This window comes from Mobula hypostoma, chromosome 3 (genome assembly GCF_963921235.1).
Source record: "Mobula hypostoma chromosome 3, sMobHyp1.1, whole genome shotgun sequence".
Classification (NCBI taxonomy): domain Eukaryota; kingdom Metazoa; phylum Chordata; class Chondrichthyes; order Myliobatiformes; family Myliobatidae; genus Mobula; species Mobula hypostoma.
Genome location: NC_086099.1, coordinates 19,918,650 through 19,931,398, shown reverse-complemented (window position 1 = coordinate 19,931,398; position 12,749 = coordinate 19,918,650). Strand labels below are relative to the sequence as shown.

Sequence of the window (12,749 nt, the reverse complement as noted above, 5' to 3'; positions counted from 1 at the left end):
GTCTAACTGTTCTTCCAAACTCTGAACTTCATTTATGGTGACTTTCTTTTGTCCTCAAATGTGACAGGCTGATGTGGGAAGAGCTGGTTCCATAGATTTGGATAGAACCAAATATATCCTGTAGGTATAAGGATGCAAGCCAAAGGAAGTGGTTGAAGCGGGTACGTTAATAACATTTGGGCAGGTGGATGAATAGGAAAGGTTTAGATGGATATGGGGAAAATGCAGGCAAATGGCAAATGGGACAAGATTTTGTGGGCATCTTGATTAGCATGCACCAGAAGGGCCGAACGGTCTATTTTGTGCCGTGTAACTCTATGATTCTATTTGGCTATCATGTTCCTTGACAATTGAAACTAAGGAAAGAGTCCAAAGATATTAATCAAAAAGGAAAATCTTAAGTTCATCTTAATCTCAAGAGAGTTAACACATGTAAGTTCTAAACTTTGAGGTAACAAAATTTGATTGAAGGTAGACTGGTGGGTGTGGTGTATATGGATTGGATGTTGGACAAAGTTCCTATGGTAGGCTCATCCAGAATGTCAGGAGGCCAGGGACCCATGAAAACTTGGCTGTGTGGGTGCAGAACTGGTTTACCCACTGAAGGCAGAGGCTGGTAGTAGATGGAGCTTGTTCTATGTAGTGGGTGGAGACTGGTGGTGTTCTGTCCGGCACCTCTTGCTCTTCGTAATTTTTACAAATGATTTTGATGAGGAAGTAGAAGCGTGGGTTAATAAGTTTACAGATGGTATGAAAGTTGGAGGTGAAGATAGTAAAGAAGGTTGTCATAAGTTACAATAAGGTATCAACAGAATGCAGAGTTGGGTGACAAAGCGGCAGATGACGTTCAATCCAGAAAAATGTGAAGTGATCTGCATGAAACCAGAGTACAAGCTTAATGATAGGATTGAAAGCAGTGTGGAAGAGCAGAGGGGTGTTGGGGTCCACATCCAAAGTTGCTGTATGAGTTGACAGGGCAGTTGAGAAGGCCATGGCATATTGGCCTTCACTAGTTGAGGGATTGAGTTCAAGAGCCATGTGCTCCGGAAACTCTGGTTAGAGTGTGAGTATTGCATTCATTTCTCATTGCCTCATTATAGGAAGGATGTAGAAGCTTTAGAGAGTGCAGAGGAGGTTTACCCGAATGCTGCCAGGATTAGAGAGTATGACTTATGAGGATAGTTCGGTGAGCTTGGGGTATTCTCTTTGGAGAGATGGAGGATGGGAGGCAACTTGATAGAGAATTATGAGAATCAAAAAGTGTGTGAACAAACAGCACCTTTTCTCAGGGCAGCAATGATCAACATCAGAGGACAATCGACTAATACAAGTGAAGAAAATTTAGGGGAGATATCCAAGGTATGCTTCTTTGTGGTGTCTGCCTTGAATGCACTTCAGGGTTGGCCGTAGAGGCTGATGCTACAGGGACGTTTAAGATACACTTAGAAAGGCAAATGGAAGTTGATGGCTTGTGTGTGAGGGAAAGAGTAAATTGATCATGGAGTCAGTTTATATGGGTCAACACAACATCATGGGGTGAAGGACCCATACTGTGCTGTACTGTTCTATGCTCTATATTAAAACAATTACAGCACGGAAACAGGCCATCTCAGCCCTTCTAGTCCATGCCGAACTCTTACTCCCACCTAGTCCCGCCGACCTGCACTCAGCCCATAACCCTCCTTTCCTTTCCTGTCCATATAGCTGCCCAATTTAACTTTAAACGACAACATCGAACCTGCCTCGACCACTTCTGCTGGAAGCTCATTCCACACAGCTACCACTCTCTGAGTAAAGAAGCTCCCCCTCATGTTACCCCTAAACTTTTGCCCTTTAACTCTCAACTCATGTCCTCTTGTTTGAATCTCCCCCTAAAGCTTTGAATTCTAAAGCTTTGAATAGAAATTACACAGTAAATGCAGGGGGCTTGTTTATTTATTTATTGAGCTACACTACAGAATGGACCCTTCAAGCTGCACTTCCCAGCAACCCCCAATCATGGGACAATTTGCAATCACTAATTAATCTACCAACCAGTATGTCTTTGGACTGTGGAAGGAAACCAGAGCACCTGGAGGAAACCTAAGTGGCCACAGAGAGAATGAACAAACTCCTTACAGAGAGCAGCGGGAATTGAACCTGGGTTGCCTGGCACTGTAAAGCGTGGTGGTAACCACTTCACTACTGTGCCGACCCTATGCAACAAGTCAAGTAGCACCTGTGGAGAGAGACATGGAGAATCAGCTTTCAGGTGGCTGACATGAATCTGACTTTAGTTCAGATTTTCAGAACCTGAAGCAATTCCCCCTGTACAGTTGTGGTCAGAAACCATACGGAGTTCTTTGTTCAGTTTTGGGAGACCTCCAAGAGGACCACAATCTTATCATTGGGTTTGGAGGCTTGCGTGCCTCAATGACCCTGAGAGCTAGGGCTTTAGGCTTTGGCTCTTGGTAGGGGCTCCATGTCAAAAAGGTCAAAGGGTAGAGGGCAGACCAAGAGTGGTCCACCAGTCCTCCAGGCTCAGGGATTCAGCTTAGGGCTAAAACCCTGACTGGGCAGAAGACAATTGTTACAGAAACAGCAATGAAGAATCCTTCTATACAGACAGAGATGGAGGACCTTCATTGCTGCCCTAGACACCAGCGGCATTACATACAGTAAATAAATAGATCTCAGGAGAACCTGAAAGGCAAAAAGCACAGACACACAAGAACAATATCATCTTCAGGACAATATGACAGTGGCAAGTTGCCTGAACTTGTTTTGTATTTCCTTGAGCTAGAAGGTTAAGGTAATTTATTTGAGACATTTAAAATGATAAAGGGATTTGAAATGATAGTTATATTGAATTATAGAATAATTTAGCACAGAAAGAGGTCATGTTACTGCCAGCTCTTTGAAAGAGTAATCCTTTTTATTCCAGGCCCCTGCCCTTTCATTAGAGGCCTGCAAATACTTCTCCTTCAAATATTTATTCGATTCTCTTTTGAAAGTTATAATTACATCTGCTCACCACACATTCAGTCCTTCAGATAATACAGCAAGCAGAGTAAGTAAATAGAGTCGAAGCATCTAAGCGAATTTACAATGTTGCCAGAGGACTGAATACCCACGTCTGTCCCTATGTCAGTTATGAAAAAACTATAAAAGAACCACTGACAGGGAAGATGCCTTGAAGTTGGAATACTGTGCCCCTTATCTAAGAAAAGATGTGCTGGCATTGGAGAGAATCCACAGGAAGTTCATGAGAATGATTCCGAGAATGAAAGGATTAACGCATGAGGAGTGTTTAATGGCTCTGACTGGGGCTTAGAATGAGGTGGGATTCTCCTTGAAACCTATTGAATCTTAAAAGGCTTAGATAGAGTGGGTGTGGGGGAGTCTAAGACCGGAGGGCACAGCCTCACAATCCATTTAGACAAAGATAAGGAGGAATTTCTTCAGCCAGAGAGTGCTGAATCTGTGGAATTCATTGCCACAAATGACTGTGGAGGCCAAGTCATTAAAACAGAGGTTAATAGGTTCTTGTTTAGTCCATGCATCAAAGGTTACAGAGACAAGGCAAGAGAATCAAACTGAGAGATTAATAAATCAGCCATGATGGAATGACAGAGCAGGTGCAATGGGCCAAATTGCCTGACTCTGTCCTATGTCTTATTATCTTAACTTCACCCTGGTCAATGCTGCTAAACTCTGCATATTTTGCTCTGTTTCTGAAATGTAGTTTGTTAAGTCAAAGTAATGGATTTTGGAAGCCATGTTCCTTCTCTTGAGCACTGCCAGTGGGAGACAAATGTAGATAGAAGATTACAAAGTATACCTAGAAAAACATTGCGATGCTCAATTAATACCATTGGCTGTCAATTTGTGTCCACCACTGAGCTGGGAGCACACTGGCTGTTCCCGCAAGGGACTATCATGGTGGTTTTCTCTCTATCCTCTTCCTTTAAAAGGACTTTCTGACTAGTCCATTATATGGTTGTATTGGCACATGTGAAATGCTGCTTGTAAATTATTCAATAATCTCTTTTATCACTTAGGCCTTTGTTGTTTAGTGAGGGAAAGCATCAAGTCATTCAATTGTCCAGGGACTAATCACTGCTAGTAACTAAACTACTCTTCACTGATGTTCCATGTAGAATTCAATAAGATGGGACTAAATTGAGAATTTAAGTAATTAACTTAGGAAACAAAACAAAAATTTGCCTTAGTAGTCGGCTATCTTGGTAAATTAGACTTTCTCGAAACATTAAAAAGAGATTTGACATTTCCTGAGCAAGAGGATATTAGATAGTACATTTCACACAAGTTCCATGTTCTTTCAGTAACGTTAATAAGTAGCCATGGCCTCCTGGGATTTGCTTGGTTGCCTGTTAGAGGTAATGAAATAATTTAAGGGAATTTCTTGTGAATATAGACACCAATGTGTTTCTGACCTCTTGCCCTTCTTAGAAGTTTATATTATTGTAGGATTTTGTGAATAAAACATGGAAGAGCCGTTCTTATTTTGACTTTTAGTTATTTATTTATTTATTTATTTATTTAGATACAGCACAGAACAGGGTGTTACAGTTCTTCAAGCCGGGCTGCCCAACAATCCCTGATCTATCCCCAGCCTAATCACGGGACAATTTACAATGACCAATTAATCTCCCAACAGGTACATCCTTGGACTGTGGGAGGACACTGGAGCACTCAAAGGAAATCCACACAGTCACAGGGAAGATGTACAAACTCCTTACAGGCAGCAGTGGGAATTGAACTTAGGTCACTGGTACTGTAAAGCCTTGTGCTAATGCCCCTAGCATTTTACCTGCTTAACAAAAGCCACTGCCCTTTACTTCCATTATGAACAAATCAAAAGCAGTCACCTTACACTAACATCAGTATGTCAGACACTGTCTCTTAACAACTCAATGATGGTGTTTGTGAATTATGTAAAACGGCTTCTATTATACATTACCCTAAGTTATTACTAACTAAGCAGTACTGAAATAGTACCCAGCAATGTTTTCTTCTTCCTAGTTTAGAGATTCATAAGTAACTAACTTTAACCTGGTTAAGACCTACTAATACTGCCTTTCCTTGTTTCACACAATGATGTGTTGCAGAAAGCCAAAACAAGAGACTCCTCAATTGATTTTTAATGCCAATGTATTGATATCACACTGTGAACTACAAGTATAAAAAATATGCCAAGGTGATTGACAAAAAGACTGCAGAGTAACACACAAAATGCTGGAGGAACTCAGCAAATCAGGCAGCGTCTCTGGCGAGAAATAGAGTCAACGTTTCTGTCCACAACCCTTCATCAGAAGTGTAAAGAAAGCCAAGATAAGAAGGTGTGGGGGGGAGGAGAATCAGAATCAGGTTTATTTTCACTGGCATGTGACGTGAAATTTGTTAACTTCACATTAGTAAAGCTGGAAGGTGATTGGTGAAGCCAAGTGAGGGAGAAGGTTGGTGGGATGAAGTGAGAAACCGGCAGAAGTGAAAGAAGTAAGGGACTGAAGAAGAAGGAATCTGATAGGAGAGGAGAGTGGACCATGGGAGAAAGAGACTGCAGATGCTGGAATCTAAAACTAAAAGGGAACACTGGAAGAATTCAATGGGTCAATCAGCTGAGTTCTTCCATTTTTCTGTTTTTATGTTAAAGTGTAATCTCTTTACCTCTTTGTATCTGGGAAAGGAAGTACTGTAATGATGTCAAAAAAAACTGAAAAACATTGGCACCTATGGTTAAAAGGTTTATAAAAAGCAAATAGTTTTTCTATTTGTAAGATTATGCTAAGCAAAGATAAATGGTGATTTTTTTTAAAAAATTCTGTCAGGTCGTGGTAGAATTCCTTTCTTTAGCAATCATTTGGTCCTTTAAGACAAAATCCATAGAGTTCCAAAAAGAAAAGTTACCTCAAGTTCTTGTCCTTACTGAAGCCAACTCAGGACTGAAGAATTCCTGGGCATTCCTACTTCTTTCATGACAAAGGAGTTGGCTCAGGAGGAATGATCTTTAGCTTTAAGTTCCTTCTTCCCTGTGTAACTGTAATTTATTTTGATTTGCTAGTGTGATTTTTCTTGCTAGTATTCCAACTATATGAATAGTTACTTTCTTTTTCATTTGATGAACAGCATACTAGTCTGACTTTGGGATGCAAGTCTGTAATAAGTGGGTGAAGAATTGAAATATCATTACACTGTAACCAATGTCTGTCTGCTGTCATGCATTTAATCATGTTTTGTTTAGTATTCACTGCATACATCATTACATGACTGTTAACCATGTGTTTGTAATTTTATATGCCTTTGCAAGGCTTCATCGATTTCCTTGAGTTTGTTTTCTTACTTTTCGATTGCAAGTATTGCTTTTGACTGATGCTGTGTTTGGTACTTTTCCCCCTCCAAAAAACAAAAATTCTTTTCTTCTTTTGTCATTCGAACAAAAACCAAACCAAGCAGAGACAGTCATAACCCCGCAGTCTCAGGCTGTAGGAAAAGTATCCATAACAATGAAATGGAGAAAACGGTCCAGTGCGTAAGTTCTGTCAACTAGAAGTTAAAGTGTGATCTGATGGCGTCATGTAACGAGCTCAACAATTGGTTGCATGACATGCCGTCAAGTTTCGTGAAGGTGCTGTGAAAGCATTTTTCTTGGATGTTGTATCAGTTACTGATTGGCCAGTCATGATCACATGTGCCTTTTGACTGTGTGCTGCCACTATTCTTGCTGTGCTCATTTTCAGTTTAGTGTTTGCGGTGGTTATTTTGATAATAATTATTACTTTCGTTTCTTTTATTTTCTTTCAGTCCTGTCAGCTTTCTTCGCTTCTTTAGATGTCACATAAAACATTGATCCCCAATCCCTTTATTTTAAGAAAAATACAAACGAGGTTTAACTGTATAATAAAATTTGTGGTTGATTTCTTTGCACTGAAAATATTGTGATTTGTTTATTTTTCGGAGTAGGGGGCCTTTTTCATTTGAAGTGACTAGGACAAAAAAAAAATAGTTGGACACCAGCAGTCATAACCCAAACGTTCACAAATGAGATAAAATGGCCGATCGTGCCCAGTAATTTCAGATTCATTTTTAGTCGTATGTAAAAACAGTCAGAACAATGGTGCTTCTTCTGTGCAACTGAAAAAGGGTCCTGTGAAATTGTTTTTTATTTTTGCTGTTGTAATTGTTCGATTGCTGTGTATGGTTTGCTCTTTGTTTAACCAACAGTGTGGGAACCTGCCAGCATGGATTGATATTCTGCATGTCACTTCCACTAAAGTGGATCATTGCAGTTCTAGTATCTATGGTATTAAAACTGTAAGCGGAATCTGCCTGCTAGCTGTAGACAGAACTGCTGTGAGATCTTTTCTTTGGATTAATATTACCTCTGACGTTTAATATAAAATTGCACATTTTACAAACTATAACTGAATTTCTTAAAGAGACAGTATCCCAAAGGCCGGCCTAGACTGAAGGCTAAAAGTGTCCATAAACATCTCTTTAAGTATATCTTTCAAATACTGCAGCCTTCTCAAAATGTTTTGTGAGCTTCACTCTTCTCTGATGTCCTGACACTATTTTTCAAAGTTCAAAGTAAATTTATTATCAAAGTATGTACAATATACATCACCATATACTTTAAATGTAAAATAAAAAAAGAAAGTGCTTAAAATACTCACCTGGTAGCATCTGTCTTCATTTGATGAATGGTCCCTGAATTTTCTCTCCGTCCACAGATACTGCCTGACCTGTTGAATATTTCTAGCACTTTTTTTCTTGTTATTTCAAATTGCCGGCATCTGCATTTTTTTTGTCTTCTCAGTTTTTAAATGTACTGTTAGTTTTGGATCTCTTTTGGATCTAATTCCTGATGAAAGGGCCAGTGATGAACTGTTCTCTCACCGTAAAGAGCAGAGAAGACACGATGGGCTGAATGGCCTAATTCTGCTCCTATGTCTTAAGATTTTATAAATCTACATACTCCTAGAGCTAGTCACAATAAATGTCCCTAAATTCAGTTTAGAGCTTTACGAAATTATCATATGCTGACTATTGAACTAATGCTCCAAATTTACTTTAAGCCCTTTTGCAAGCACCAGCTGACAGCAGATACTAGCCTCTTGACTCCTGTTTGCACCATTGCCAGGGCTTGAATTCCACCCTTTAATTGTTTACAAAGTGAGACGTCACAGAACATTGAACTTAGAATATAGAACAGTTCAGCTCCACACAGGCCCTTTGGGCTAGGATGCTGTACCAACCTTTTAACCCACTCTAACACTTCCCTCCCGCATAGCTCTGCATTTTTCTTTCAACAATGTACCTATCAAAGAGTCTCTTAAATATCCCTAATATATCTGCCTCTACCACCACCCCTGGCAGTCCATTCCATGGACCCGCCACTTACTGTGTAAAAAACAACTACCTCTGACACGTCCCCCACACTTCCCTCCAATCACTTTTAAATTATGCCATCTTTCCACTCTGGGAAAAAATGCACTGGTTGTCCACTCTACTTACGTCCCTTATCATCTTATACTCCACTATCAAGTTACCTCTCATCCTCTTTCTCTCCAAAAGAGAAAAGACATAGCTCGTTCAACTTTTCCTCATAAATGCTCTCTAATCCAGGCAGCATCCTGGTAAATCTCCTTTGCACCCTCTCTAAAGCTGCCACATCCTTCCTACAATGAGGGGACCAGAACTGAACATGATACTCCAAGTGTAGTTCAACCATAGTTTGTGGAGCTGCAACATTACCTCACGGCTCTTGAGCTCAATTCCCCAGCTAGTGAAGGTCAACATGCCAAAGAGCTTCTTAACCACCGTATCAACTTCGAGGGATCGATGGACATGGATTCTAAGATCTCTCGGTTTCTCCACACTGCTAAGAGTCCTGCCATTAGCCTCATACTTCCACATTCAGGTTTCACCTTCCAAAGTGAATCACTTCACACTCATCTGCCTGATCTCAGCCTCACTCTCCAGGTCATACTCCCTCAGGCTTAGCAGAACACTCCTTCATTTTATTCTCTTTGATGATTGCCATTTCATTATGGCTGACAGCAGCAACTTGAGCAACACGCATAGTCTTATCCCCGGCTGCCCTTCCTTGAAGCCTATGATAATCCTTTAATCCCGCACATTTTAATACAGCATCAATTTCTTTTTCTGTCCAGCGCATTGAGCGCTGCTGCAGGATTTGGTCAACTATAATTCATTGCAAAATTAGCTCCTAACTACAACACAGCAACAGCCGATTTGTCCAATAGGTCCATGCAAATATCTTTGCTCCATTCCTCTCATCAGTCTTTTGGCTCAAAGTTCCTTTTGCAATTTATCCCCTTAAATATATACATGGATGCTTTGCTTTCCTTGTTGCAATGAGTATCACTCACTAACTGTGATTTGGTAAGCAACTCGTAGTAATTTAGATTTTGAGATACAGAATGGTAACAGGCCTTTCTGGCCCAATGAGCCCGCACTGTGCAATACACCTATGTGACAGATTAATCTCCCAACCCGTACATCTTTGGAATTTATGAGGAAATCGGAACACCTAGAGGAAACCCACGCAGACAAGGGGATAACATATACAGTATATTCCTTACAGACAGCAGCAGAATTGAACCCAAGTCATTGGCAATATAATAGCATATTGCTAACCACTATGCTACTTAGCCATCCCAAATAATTTTATATTTTGTAGACTAGTATTGATGCTATAATTACTTGAGCCCTTAATTTCTGCAACAAAACTTAATTTTCCATGATATGTAATCTCTGCGGTGGAGGGGGGGGGGGCGGGTTGCAGGGTAGGGTCTGCAGTGCTTGTCCCTGACCACTGAACAAAGCGTGAAATTGCCTTGTGCAATTGCACACAACTTGCAGTCCTCTGGCATCAAAACACTGCTGACTGACAGGCAATCAAATTGATATGATCACTTGGTGGTGAGAGTAGAACAGGCCCAAGCCTTGGGTGGGGGGGGGTGGGGAGGGATAAAAATGGACATGGTTTAGCCGACTGTCAAATACCCTGAATGTTTCTGGCACTCAAAAAGATTCAGAAATATCCGAAACCTATTAAAACTTATCTGAAAAATAAAATCAAAAAATGTTAAATACATTTAAACTCACTTAAATAACATTGGAAAATTGAACTATTTCTTACTCAAGTTCCTCACAGACCTGTACGAGGTGAAGATAGCTCTTTTCCATTAAGAACAGGAGCAGTCTGCCCCCAGCATAAGAGCATATGGATAGATTCCTGGTGTATATGGTAGAAATTGCAGTATTCAATGAGGACTCCTGTTTTGAATCACATTTGGACAATGACCTGAAACATTTGGCTGTACCCGCGGTACTTCTGCATGTGTGCAGACACCCCAAAGAGCCATTCAGGAGTCAACAACTATCCACACAACTTTTCATACAAATCCAGGCTTTTGATTTTCTATTCAAACCACAAACCTATCACATGCAGGCAATGCCTAAAATCATTTGATATTTTGAAAAGGCTGAAGGGTCACAAAAAAGTATGCTTAGCAGATGTTGTCCCCTGATTGAAGGAAGAAAAAGGCAGGATGCTGTTTCTTTAGATTATGCTTTCATTGAAGTATTATTGATGTAGATTGCTGCATGCATACTCCATCTCTAATCTATATTATCTTGTCTTCATCTTTTAGGGCGGAAACTGGAGAGGACCGCATGTACAAAAAAATAATAAAAGTACTGTTAAATAAACCTTTGGACATATCAGCATACGCCAATCAAGCTGAGGACTTCTTCAGACTTTTATCTTTGACTGCTCTGATTGTTTAGACTGTTAAGTCTCTTCAAAATGTATCACTTCTGCTGAAGGATGAGTTTTGAACGCCTGAAAGGAGAAAATATATTTAAAAAAAGATACTAGGAGCTTGTAGAGCAACAAGTTGATAAGGAGTGCCTGTTGTCATCATGGATACTGTTGTCATGGTCACACATGGCAACAATCACTATAAGTATCTGTCATTCCTTAGGTATTTTAGGGACCAAAGGACCAAACTTTTTATTGCAGACTTGTAGTCGTATGTAAATTATGGATTTCTTTCCTTCTCTCACTGTTCCTAAAACAGTCTGAAGAGTTTATCTTGAATTGTAAAAAAGTAATCTAATAATAACAATAATAATACATACATAACTGCTTTTAATTAAGCAAGATTGTAGTTCTTTGATACTTTGGGAAGCACTTTGGTATCATTAATTCAAGTAAGTAGTTTTCATATGGTTTTCTGTAACTTTCGTGAGGACTGAACATTTGAGATTGGCTTAACTGTGATCTGTGGGAAGCAAAAAAAAAATACTGAGTGAGGACTATTTTGGAAATAGAATTATTGCTTGAAAATGGTTCATTGTGTTCTTAATCTTCCCTTAAAAAAGAAACTCAATAGGTGTACAGAGTAAAAAAAACTTTTAAATTACCAATATAAAAATATAAAAAAAAATTAGACATAAAATGCAAAAAAATAGAGGTTAGCGTTACTGCTAAAAAAAGAAATCCAGTAGAACTGTAATTTTGTAGAATTTAGATGAGCATAAGTTCATATACTGCCAATAGCTGTCCGATGCTGTTAAATACTGACAGTAGATAAGCCACACTGGCAGCTCCGTGACTGCAATCATTCCAGCTACAATAAAAAAAAACAAAAACGTACTAAAAAAAAGACACAAAAACTGAAACTATTGTAAACATCGCAGCAAACCATGGATTTGAGTATCCACCCAGCGTTAGTGAGGATCCAGAGTAGACACCCATTCGTCTGGAAAACCTGCTTAACATCACCAAGACCTGCTCTAAGCAAAACTCCTACCTATCTCCATCCATAATGATAGTACTCTCTCACATTCAAAAAAGTAAGCAAGCAAACTTCAGGGCCAGTACAAAGTCCTGACTCCCAACAACCTAATACTGAATCTGTAACAAAATGGAAAAAAAAAACGAGAGAATCTCTGCTGTTTACAGGAGGTCAAAAAAAAACAGAGAATGTTTAAAAGGTTCTGGCTCTGTTTTATGTAAATAAATTTGCATATTTTGTAGGACTTTTACTGTACTGATTGAGAAAAAAGGAAACTATTTAATGAAAGCACGGTATTTATCTCTGGTAACTGATGTAACGGAGCAGTTGACAAAAAGCACTGTGTTGAATGCTGTAAAATCTGGAGACTATTTATTTATGAATTATTTATTCTGATATTTATTGTTTTAGGAAGAAGCTACGTTCTAAATTTATTTACAAATGCCATCATCATGGTTGGCAGCTGCATTATTCCATTATGATCATTTTTATTTATTGCTTGTAGAAGATTTTTTTAAAGAGCACATTCATTTTGATAACTTTTCCTATTTCTGTTCACCTGCTTTTTCTATAATTTAAAAAAAAACGGGCTGTATACCTAATCTAATGTGGCATACAGTCACAACAAGACTGCTCTCTTCACTCTCAGTTACCTAGAAACAATTGTAATCTTCATGTAAGTACTGGATGACGCTTTTCAGCTTAGCCCTAAATAAAGCACAGTTTAAGAAAAAGTATCTTGGTCTCTTTGGGTCTGTTTGTACCAACCCAGCCTGTGTAGCTCCTAAACATTGAAACTGAGCTCACAGGCACCACTTGCAATTGGTGGATAAGGTTCAACTGCAACATTTAAGAGAAGTTTAGATGTACATGGATGGGACTTGATATGGAAGGTTATGGTCCATAGGAATGATGGAA

The 12,749-nt window shown here is 39.4% G+C and overlaps 1 protein-coding gene across 8 annotated transcripts in view; it reads left to right on the top strand.

The window, feature by feature from the left end:
- celf4 (CUGBP, Elav-like family member 4) overlaps positions 1-12,544 on the top strand; it is a 1,378,019-nt gene extending 1,365,475 nt beyond the window's left edge. For 7 of the 8 annotated variants that reach the window (XM_063042779.1, XM_063042778.1, XM_063042773.1 and 4 more), the window contains one exon: positions 10,683-12,544. The gene's annotated coding sequence lies outside the window, so the exon portion shown is untranslated. Of the gene's footprint in view, positions 1-6,453; positions 6,533-10,682 lie in introns of all 8 variants that reach the window. The other variant, XR_010017340.1, reaches the window with a different exon arrangement.
- Positions 12,545-12,749: the final 205 nt, after the last annotated feature.